This window comes from Cryptomeria japonica, chromosome 1, assembly GCF_030272615.1.
Source record: "Cryptomeria japonica chromosome 1, Sugi_1.0, whole genome shotgun sequence".
NCBI lineage: Eukaryota > Viridiplantae > Streptophyta > Pinopsida > Cupressales > Cupressaceae > Cryptomeria > Cryptomeria japonica.
This window is the reverse complement of record NC_081405.1, coordinates 487,839,549-487,851,917: the sequence shown is the minus strand read 5'-3', so window position 1 is coordinate 487,851,917 and position 12,369 is coordinate 487,839,549.

Below are 12,369 nucleotides of genomic sequence, written 5' to 3'. Positions count from 1 at the left end.
CACTAATGGATAGATTTTCTGGCTACAATCAGATTAAAATCGCTCCTGGAGATCAAGAAAAGACAACTTTCACCTATGCATGGGGAACCTTTTGCTGGAATGTTATGCCATTTGGGTTAAAGAATGCAGGAGCGACCTATCAAAGAGCAGTTACAACTATCTTTCATGACATGATGCATAAGAATATGGAAGATTATGTTGATGACACCTTAGTGAAGACTATGAAAAGATCAATGCATATTCAAGAGTTAGGTCCTATACTTGACAAAATGGAAAAGTTCAAGCTTTGATTAAATCCAAAGAAGTGTGCATTCAGAGTGACATCTGGTAAACTACTTGGCTACATCATTTCAAAGAAGGTCATCGAGGTTGATCCTGAAAAGGTCCAAGCTATAATGGAAATGCCACCTCCAAAGAACATCAGTCAAATGAGAAGTCTATAGGGACATCTCCAATCCATTAGAAGATTCATTTCTCAACTAGCAGACAAGGCTCAACCTTTTACAAAAGTATTGAGAAAAGGAATAATATACAATTGGGATCAGCAGTGTGAACAACATCTTCAACAGATAAAAGGGTACCAGTCTAATCCACCGATATTAATGCCACCTATTCAGGGTGAGCCACTAATCTTATATATATCAGCAACTGATTCATCACTGGGGGCACTTCTGGCGCAACAGGATGACAACAAAAAGGAAGGAGCTATTTATTACATCAGGAGGACATTGGTGGGTTATGAAATGAGCTACAATATAATAGAAAAAGCATGCTTGGCATTAGTCTTTGCATCACAGAAAATGAGGCACTATATGCTCGCACATTCAGTCAAGTTGGTGGCCAAAATTGATCCACTTAAGTATTTTCTTAATAAAGCAACACTCATCAGATGATTGGCAAAGTGGGTAATGATCCTTATAGAGTTTTACATTGAATATGTGGAACGCAAAGCCATAAAAGGACAAGTAATTGCTGATCAACTTGCTGAAGCTCCACTTGAGGATACTCAACCACTACACATTGAGTTCCTAGATGAATCAATAATGCATCTTACTCAACAACCCTGGAAGATGCTCTTTGATGGTTCCTTTACTCAAAATGGTTCAGGTGCTGGCATACTATTCATTAATCCTCAGAAGTACTCAATTCCAAAGTCTTATAAGATTCTATTCCCTTGCACAAACAACATTGCAGAATATGAAGCTTTGGTGAATGGAATAAAACTAGCCATTGAATGGAAGGTTGATGAATTGCATATTTATGGAGATTCTCAACTGGTAGTCAATCAAATCAATGATACATACTAGACTCGAGATGATAAGTTGATGCCTTACAAGAGGATGGTAGATGATTTCAAGAAGTATTTTGCTTTTTTATCATTCCAACAAATTCCTAGATCAGCGAATAGAGCAACAGATGCTATGGCTACCTTGGCATCTATACCTAAGCTACAGGAGTCCAATTTTCGCTTTGATTTCCTGGTGGAAGAGTTATATTACCCTACTTATGATTCTCCTGAGACCCAAATAGTCTGTTCTATTATTGGACATGACTCATCCCGATATAGCCACATCTATTCCTATCTATGTGATCAAATTATCCCTAAAAACCTTACTCGTAATGAGAAAAGAAACCTAACTCGAAATGCTTCGTGGTATGTTATCATAGCTAATGATTTATTTAGACGAGGTTTGGATGGTACTTTGCTTAGATGTCTAGAAACTGAAGAATCTAAACATGCATTATCGAAAGTCCATGAAGGTATTTGTGGATCTCATTCAAATGTTTTTACTTTAGCTTGGAAACTATTATGGGCTGGCTACTACTGGCCAGATATGGAAAAAGACGCCATAAAATTTGCTAAGACATGAGAAATGTCAGCTTCATGGAAATCTCATACATGCCCCGACAAGGGACCTCATACCATTTATAACACACTGGCCTTTTCAGCAATGGGCCTTTGATCTCATTGGTCAGATATATCCATCTTCATCTAATGGACATAAATTCATCATAACTACCACTGAGTATTTCACCAAGTGGGTAGAGGTAGTTCCGCTCACCAAGGCAACTGGTAAACAAGTCGCCTTATTCATCCTAAACTATATAATTTGCAGGTATGGGATACCTTCGTCCATCGTGACTGATAATGGAGGACAATTCAAAAATAAAGATCTAGATGAGCTTTGTGAGAAATTCAAAATAAAACAACATTGGTCATCAGTATATTATCCTCAAGGTAATGGACAAGCTGAGGCATCTAACAAAAACCTATTGACTATCTTGCACAGAATAATGAACAAGTTTGGGAAGGATTGGCATCTACAGCTCAATCCTGCACTATGGGCTTACAGAACCAGTATGAGAACACCTACTGGGGCTACACCTTTTCCTTTGGTGTATGGATCCGAAGTAGTATTACCTATTGAAGTAGAAAACCCATCTCTAAGAGTTTCGTTACAAGATCTTGTTACTGATGAAGATCGTAGAATATCTAGATTGCAAGAACTCGAATTGTTGGATGAGGGTCAGCAAGTGGCGTTTGATCATCTCAGAGTGTATTAGAAGAGAATGTCTAGAGGGTATAACAAGAAAGTTTGACAAAGAGAATTTCAAGTTGGTGACCTAGTTCTGAGAGAAAATCCAAAAAATCAGCAGTTTCGCGACAACAAAAAGGGAAGTTTGAACCCAACTGGCTGGGTCCCTACATTGTTACTACAGTATTCAGCTCTGGTGCCTATCAACTCTCAAACTCAGAAGGAGAATAGCTCCGTGAATTGATTAACACCATCCACTTGAAGAAATTCTTCGCTTAGTACTCTCTACTCCAACAAACTTGTACAGTTGGAAAAAGTCCTGAAAAAATCCTAAAAATCAGAAAAAGTCCTGAAGAAATCCAAAAATAAAAATAAAATAAAATAAAATAGAAAAAAAAAAAAATTGCCCTGGTGAAAATCTGGCAAACAGGCACCTTGGTAAAAAAAAAATTGAATCTCTGCCAAGCAGGTGAAAACCTGGCAAACAGGCGCCTCTTGTACTTAAGCGCTCCATCTATCAATGCAATGTTGGCATTTCCCGCTTTCAAGTATCTTTTGCTTTCGCTTGTACATATTTTTAGTCACTTTTGTGACATCCTGGTTTGTTGGAACCCTCATGACTTGAAACTGATCAATGTCCTAGTCTTAGGTTACTTGGTAGAGCACATTACATATCCTAAGCAGTGTCAACCAAGTCATTATGCCGTCAGTGAAATCTGGTCATCCACTCCAAGTCAGTTACCTGTCTCCTGACTACTACAGAGTTTTTATCACTGAGTTCACAAGCAAAACTGGAAAACAATTACTAAACAGTTTCGGCTATGAATGAAAATTTTCTTTGTATGCTGTCTTTTATATTGATTTTTGATTATTGTCCCTATGAGTAACTCGAGGAAGTCTATTGTGACTAAGAGGAGCAAGAATTGGGGGCATAATATTTTCTTTATTTTCTGCTTGTAGGAATGATCCCGATGATCTGGAAACATATAAATTAGCTAGGTGTCTGTGATAAGAGCCTTCACATACTTCAAATCCACTTATTTGTATGCTACAGGGAGGTCCATGTCATTTCTTTGTCTGTTTTGAGGGAATTTATTTATGATGCAATTTGGGTCCCTGCGAAATCTGTCCAAGGATATGAACAAAAAAAGGGTCATTGCGGACAAGATAATTAATATTGCACATTAAAAAAGGAAGGAACTCTAACCTGCCTGTTGTGTTCATTATGCTCAGTGATGAATCTTAAGTATTTTAAATCCAGTGACTAGGTTTAGGTTGCATTTTGCACATCATTTTGTATTTCATTCTGCATTTTTGTGAATCTAGAGTGATTTTGGTGTGATAATAATGATCTCTTCATTTGCTGAATGAGAGCTGAGAGCGTCATCATTTCTTATGCTAAGTGGTCTTTTTTATCATTATTTCTTTGATCGAGTACATGTGTTTTGAGATGTTTAGCTACATACATAATATTTCATATAGATGCATTCATTCATTTTATTATTAAATCATTTGCATTCATTTTATTGCATAGAAAGAAAACAAAAAAATTGCACTGCTCATTTTCATTCATTTATTTGCATATGAAAAGAAACAAAAACATAGACATTCATTATCATTTGCAATACATACATTTATGCTGAAAGAAATACATACATGTAGAATAAAGCATATAGAAACATCTCATAATCGAATTGACATGAGTATAATGAAGTCAAATCGGATCTTGTATATATATATATATATGTAAAGTGGAAAATCGAACCCTAGGTGTTCTCCCCCATTCCAAGGAGAAAGGGGGTCACTAGGGTTGACGGTTTTCACTTAGGAGGGACTTCACATTCAAAAGAGGGGTTGAAACCCACAAGATCCAATCCCACACAATGCAGGATTGGATTCTAAATGAGTTTCAGGGGTTGAGACATCAAGGATACCCTCTTTTGTAAAGAATGTAGATAGAAGATTGAACTAGGAATGCATGTAGAAGCAAGAAAGATTTGCTTATAAATGGAGATAGGAATATAAGATGAAGCTGTGGACCTGGAATTAGCAGTAAAATGTCGAGATGATGCTGTTTTGCAAATTCAGGTGAAAGTTGACGGGATGATGGCACCCAGCGTGCACACGGTCCTCCGAAAAATCTGCGAAACGAAGGGGGATCTGTTCATCTCTGCACAAGGATTCCAGATCTTCAATTACAGCCGCGTACCTGCAACCTACACATAGAAAAGCGAGGACGATTGGGGGGTTAGGGATTAGGGGTTTGCCCTTAGGTCAAACCCCAGTTTTGGAATTAACCAAGAAATGAGAATGTTGTAAATGTAAATGTTTGTAATGTAAACAAGTACTGATACCTTGTTGTAAGAATGTTTGTATTCTTACATGCGAAGGTGTAAATGTTGTTGTATGTTGTATGTTGTATGTGATCTCCTCTTCAATGGTTGAATCCTTGTCTTGAATGCAACACTTAGCCTTGAATGGAGACTTAGAATGCTCAATTGCTTGAAGGAATGCTTGAATGCTTGAATGTTTGAATGTTTGAATATTGCTTCCGCCTCTTGCTTGCATATATTTTCCTCTTTTTCCTTGCCTCCTCAAATGGGAGGGGAAATGTAGTTTATATACTTGCCAATTAGGGTTGAAAGACTGATTTTTCCGACCTTGGGCTGACATAGCAACCTTATTTTCCAACTTGCAAACTTAAAGACCCGAAGCCCCATAAGAGACCGGGCCCAAAATAGGGCCAGGGACCAGGGCGCTGGGCGCCATGGTCCTGGGGGACCAGGGTGCTGGGCGCCCTAGTCCTGAAGGACCAGGGCACTGGGCGCCATGGTCCCACCTCCCGGGACAGCAGGGTGCAAGGAGGATCAGGCCAGGGTGCTGAAAAATGCAGTTTTTGATGTAATGAACAAGTTTCGGGGTCTCCATTTAGGTTCAGTGTTGCGTCGCCATCGTGAAGACCCAAATGCAGTCAAAATTGCAAGTGTTGCAATTTTAGGATGCTACATTTAGCCCCCACTTTAGCGGGAGTATAAGCGTACGCCCATACTTCCGGTAAAGTACAAGGAAACAACATTGAAAGACTTTCACCACGTCAAGAAGGCAAGATATACCAAGCCTCTAGTGGACTAAGGATCTTACGACTTCGATTGACAAAGTAAAAGGGAAGATCACGAGGGAGAACCATGACTGTGAGTAGTAAGGTTCCCTCACTATGAGTCATGCAAGAAATATATCAAAAATTTTCAAGGCAAAGCTAAATTTGTCAAGAAATTTTCAAGTATCTTGAAGAGATATGAACAGGGTGTATGCCCCCCTACGTTAAAGTGATCGCACATGCCTCATCGGGGGTGATTGCTTTAAGGTAGCGATACATATAGGAAATGAGAAGGAAAGGAGCACGTTATCACAAGGATTTAGCCCCCAAGTGTGAGATAAGCCCAAGGATAATAGACACAAAACACAAAGCACAAGGTGACTTCGCTTTCCTTGGGGTCAATATGCTGTATGATCATTCATGTATATCATATGTATGTATGCATAATTGTTCTTCATTCCCCAATCAAGGAAGGTCACCTAGAAGAAGGGAACACATGTGTCTTTTGAGTCAACATGAGAGAGACCAAAAAGAGATCTCAATGTTTTGCATCATCCTCAAGTAGTCAACACTAAGGACAACAAATAGAAGAATGAGAATAACACATAGAAGAAGTAACAAAAGAGAGGAGGAAAGAGTCTGCTATGCTAATGAAACTAGTCTAGCATGTCATCTACCCCCCGATCTTGCTGATCAATGTTTCGGGAAGGTAGGGAACACGCTAGAGGAGGAACATCCAACACAGCAGATGGAGCTATCACAAGATCCAAACAAGGGCTATGTTCATGTTCCAAGCCACGTTGTTCTTGTCTAGGAGCTAGGATAAGTGCTTTAGAAAATTCGTTAGATAAATGGTTATCAACATCAACATATTCATATTCACTATCAGAATGAAAAGAAGTAACATTGTCATCATGAATAACATTTTCATCTATATCATCATCAAGATTTATAAAAATAGGATCTTTAACTCGCACGGGATCAAGACCATCATGCATCTTATGTTTAGGAGATTTTGGCTCAATTTCTGGTTGAGGAGAAAATGGAATAATGCTAGCTGAAGGTGTTTTTGGGGATTGCAAAGTTTGAGAAGCAGCTGCCTGAGCTCTAAGACGACGCTTTCGTCGGCGTTCACGTGTAGAACAATTTCGTCTAGTCTTAGTAGAAAGTTGAGAAGATTGAGGAGGAGGAATGTTCTCATCCTTATCACTTGGGTGTTTAGGTTGTGGTCTCTTAGGTTGGATAATAGGAGAAGAGGAAGGTCTCTTCTCTCTATAAAAAGAAGGAGGAGGAACTGCTCCATATAAAGGAAGAATATTTGGTTTAGGAAGGAGACCAAGTCCATCATGACGAGGAGGTATAGGTCTACTTTTAGAAGGTTTATTAGGCATAGACATAGTCACATCCATAGGGATGGGTTGGGAATCTTCTTGAGGAAAGACATTAGTTTTATCTTTCAAAGGAAGAACTTCCTTCTCAAGAATGATAGGAATATCAAGTTTGGGTGTTCTAGGTTCACTTAGAGATAGGATCATATCTTTTTTCCACTTTTGATAAGATTTGAAAAGATGATCACTTCACGGTGGAAGAGATTGGAATTGTTTAGGCCAAAAATAATCAATAGGAACGCTAGAAGCTCTTTCAACTAGTTTAAAGAGACTATGATTGATAGTAACAACTTCACCATTATGGGGAAATTTTAAACACTTGTGTATAGGAGAAGCAATAGCTTTCATGGAAGACAGCCAAGGATAGCCTAGCTTCACACGAAATTGTTTGGATGATGGAATAATAGCAAAGCTCACATCAAGGGATTTGTTATGGACCTCAATAGGTAATGTAATAGAACCAATTGTAGGAGAAGAAAATGCATCAAATAATTTCACAACCACATTTGTTTTGTCATAGATCACTTGATTCAATTGCAAAGTAAAAAGAAATTCTTCAGTAATGATATTAACCATGCAAGAAGGATCAATAAGCACTCCACGGCAAGGTGTATTCTTGACTTTTGCAACTATATATAAAGGACCATCAGGTGCCCTGATAGTTTCACTAGAATCAAAGGTGATGGAAGGTTCTTTAGGAATTTTCTATTGCTCTACAAAGTTAATCACATTCGAAGTCATAGACACAAGATCATCAGGCGAGACAGAGGAATCATTAGTATTGATCGCATTAGAGGTATGAGAAGGTAATGGATCAGTAAAAATCTGAAGATTTTGGTTAGGAGGAGCTACAGATGTGTTGCCTTTATCATTCACACTAGAAACAGAGATAGTATTATTATCAATCAAATCTTGAATTTTTCCCTTTAAAGAAAAACATTTTTCAGTATCATGCCCAGGTTGACGATGAAATTGACAAAAAGATTTGTTATCAAAATAGGGTGAATTAATCTTTGCAGGATCTATTTGCCTTATAGGAGGAAGAGTAAGCACATTTTGTTCCAATAACTTATTCATAATACTATGCAATGATTCATTCAAAGGAGTAAACTTTCTTTCTTTCTTGAAAAACTTAGAAATAGGAGGCACACTTGATGCTGCATTCACATTGTTGTTGATGATGTTTTCATTGAATTTAATGGACTCTCTGTTTGGTTTAAACTTCCCAAATGGTTGTTGACTACTATCACCCTTATCACTCGGAGCCATAGGATTTGCTTGTTCCATTTGACTCACAGTCAGTTGATAATTGTGAAGAGTTGCACACAACTGTTGGAAAGAAGTAAACTCAGAAAACAGAAGTTTTTCTCTAATATCTTTTTGTAAATTAGAAATAAAGATTCTTTGAAAATCATTGTCAGGCACTGGAAAAGAAATTTGAGCATACAAATGCTTATATCTACCAATGAAATCAGTCACTTTTTCTTTAACACCTTGTTTACAATACATTAAATCAATCAAAGTAACTTTAGGACTTATATTGTTTTGAAATTGTTGAATGAAAGCATTTGCAAGTTGTTCGAAAGAAGTAATAGAATATGAAGGCAATGAGCAATACCATTGTAGGGCTTTGTCTCTTAATGTTCTAGTAAATAGTTTTGCAAGCAACCTTTGGTCATAAGCAAAATCAGTACATATTGTTTGAAAAGTCTTAACATGTGTTAGAGGATCACCTTTACCATTGTAAAGCTGCAATTGTGGGAGTTCAACATGCTTAGGGGGAATAGCTCGAACAATGTCAAGAGAAAGTGGGCTCGCAACATCAAATGTGGGCACACTAAACTTAGATAGGTTCATAGAGGCAATTTGTTTCTGTAAAGAAGAGACATTTTGTGCAAGATTGTTAATGGTTGCTTCAGTCGAAGAGTTAGATTGTGATGGAGGTGTTATGTTATTGAAAGAAGGTAGAGAGTAAGGTGGCGGGACACTATGATAGTTAGTCATAGGAGATTATTGGAAAGGAGGAACACTACAAGGAGGAATGGAATGATTAAATGAATTGCCCCCTTGCGCCAGGTTCATTTGCGGAGATGAAATAGGAACACTTACTGAAGGAATGAATGAAGAAGTTGGATTAAATGAAGGAAGAGGGTTAATTGAAGAAGAAGGATTGCCCCCATGACTGGTGATCATAGGAGGAATGTCTTGTATTGAATTATTCATTATGTTCGATGTAAAAGTAGGTATACTAGCAATAGAAGTTGTCAAAGGAATAGCATGATTGACTTGAGTAGGAGGTTGTGTATAACCCAAAGTTTCGGCACAACTCTTCATAGGCATCACATTTGAATCCACAATGTGTGCAATACCACACAAAATATCTATTCCATTCTTATCACTTTGAAGCATACCTTTTAGACCCTCAATTAAAGGAAGAGCTTGACTATCGGGGTATTCTTGAGACATCTATTGTCGAAAATCGTCAAATTGGTTATCCAATTTCGAAAGTTGTTCTTTGGAAACCTCATGGAGAGCTTCTTCATCATTAGGAGGATTAGAGGAATTACCCGTGTCCTCAATAAAAAGGCCATTCAAATTAGGTTCCATCTCCTCGATAATTAAACCTTGGAAAGACTTAATTCTAAGGCTTCGTCTAACGGGAATAGTGTAAGTAGGGCTTATTGTTGTAAAACTCATGCACTAAAGAGAGAGAGAAGATTTTTAATTTTAGAGGTAGCAAATTTCAGTAAAATCAGCCAATCTCCTAGATTTAAGCTATTAAATACAATCAGGACAATCTCCCGAAATTTCAGAAAAAATGTCCGGGACCGTGGCGAACGGAGTGCACACGGTCCTCGCAACTTTTTTTGAAATTTGCAGGGATGAAAGTTATGATGATTTTAAAGCTAACCTGAAAAAATTGAGTGATTTTACGATCTGTAGATAGGCCAAATTAAAGTTGCAATCTCAAAATTGAACCCTACCAAGATTGTCGAAAAATGCAAAATTTGAATTTTGAAAAAGAGAGGGAAACTGCAATTTTGAATTTTATGATTTTATAGGGAATACTAAAAGCAATGCAGGCTTTGAAATTTAAAAATTGACTCAATTTCACACAAAATTCAATTTTGAAAGTGGAAATCAAGGTTGTTGCAATTAAACATTTAATTTCAAAAGTCACAAATTGCAAAAATTTGAATAAAGGACTGAAATTTCGAATGAATGCAACACACTTTTCAGATTTAGGATAGTAAGAAACACAATTTTGACATGAATTTTAGTTTCAACAATTTTTGAATGATTAGAAGCCTTAATCCAAGCAATCGCTAGACCAACTTTGACCGTAATTTTGAAAGTGTTAGAATTGATGAAATCAGCCAAAATTCTGGATTTTAGCAGAAAAATACAGTAAGATCTAGCTCCCAAAATTTCAGAAAAAATGTTGGGGACAATGGCGCCCGGGGTGCACACGGTCCTCGCAACTTTTTTCCAAATTTTCAGGGATGAAAGATATTATGATTTTGTTGCGGAATCCAAAGTTACAGCCGATTTGGAGGTGTTTTGATCAGTGAAATTATCAGTCAAAGGCTGAATCAAGAGGGTTTTTAAAAATTAGGGTTTTGACACTTAACCACTTAATTTTCAAAAATTAAAGCACATATATGATTTGACAATTTGCAGTAGAAGGGTAGATCTGAAACAAGCATTAACAATTAAACATTTCACAAAATCAATTACTAAAAAGAATATTTTAGGGTTTTTATGCAATTAACCTCTAAAATTTGCAAAAGATCAAACATGGAAATGTAATTAAGGAATTTTTTTTTTTCAGATCTAACCATGAATAATCAGAATTAGGATGTTCATGTCGGGTTCACCAAAATGTAAAGCAGAAAATCGAACCCTAGGTGTTCTCCCCCACTCCAAGGAGAAAGGGGGTCACTAGGGTTGACGGTTTTCACTTAGGAGGGACTTCACATTCAAAAGAGGGGTTGAAACCCACAAGATCCAATCCCACACAATGTAGGATTGGATTCTAAATGAGTTTCAAGGGTTGAGACATCAAGGATACCCTCTTTTGTAAAGAATGTAGATAGAAGATTGAACTAGGAATGCATGTAGAAGCAAGAAAGATTCGCTTATAAACGGAGATAGGAATATAGGATGAAGCTGTGGACCTGGAATTAGCAGTAAAATGTCAAGATGATGCTGTTCTGCAAATTCGGGTGAAAGTTGACGGGATGATGGCGCCCAGCATGCACACGGTCCTCCGAAAAATCCACGAAACGAAGGGGGATCTGTTCATCTCTGTACAAGGATTCCAGATCTTCAATTACAGCCACGTACCTGCAACCTACACATAGAAAAGCGAGGATGATTGGGGGGTTAAGGATTAGGGTTTTTCCCTTAGGTCAAACCTCGGTTTTGGAATTAACCAAGAAATGAGAATGCTGTAAATGTAAATGTTTGTAATGTAAACAAGTACTGATACCTTGTTGTAAGAATGTTTGTATTCTTACATGCGAAGGTGTAAATGTTGTTGTATGTTGTATGTTGTATGTGATCTCCTCTTCAATGGTTGAATCCTTGTCTTGAATGCAACACTTAGCCTTGAATGGAGACTTAGAATGCTCAATTGCTTGAAGGAATGCTTGAATGCTTGAATGTTTGAATGTTTGAATGTTTGAATATTGCTTCCGCCTCTTGCTTGCATATATTTTCCTCTTTTTCCTTGCCTCCTCAAATGGGAGGGGAAATGTAGTTTATATACTTGCCAATTAGGGTTGAAAGACTGATTTTTTTGACCTTGGGCCGACATAGCAACCTTATTTTCCAACTTGCAAACTTAAAGACCCGAAGCCCCATAAGAGACTGGGCCCAAAATAGGGCCAGGGACCAGGGCGTTGGGCGACATGGTCCTGGGGGACCAGGGCACTGGGCGCCCTAGTCCTGAAGGACCAGGGCGCTGGGCGCCATGGTCCCACCTCCCGGGACAGTAGGGTGCAAGGAGGATCAAGCCAGGGTGCTGAAAAATGCAGTTTTTGATGTAATGAACAAGTTTCAGGGTCTCCATTCAAGTTCAGTGTTGCGTCGCCATCGTGAAGACCCAAATGCAGTCGAAATTGCAAGTGTCACAATTTTAGGATGCTACAATATATATATATATATATATATATATATATATATCGTCTCAAGTCTAAGAGTACAAATTGATGTCCAATGACATGTACAAACTCCCATCGGAGCAAGAATCATATTGGCTACAAAAAATAGGTGTGTCTACAAAAAAATATCCTAGCTACAAAAATAATCATCTAGCTGGCACCCTCTCCCTCATCGCTTGGTG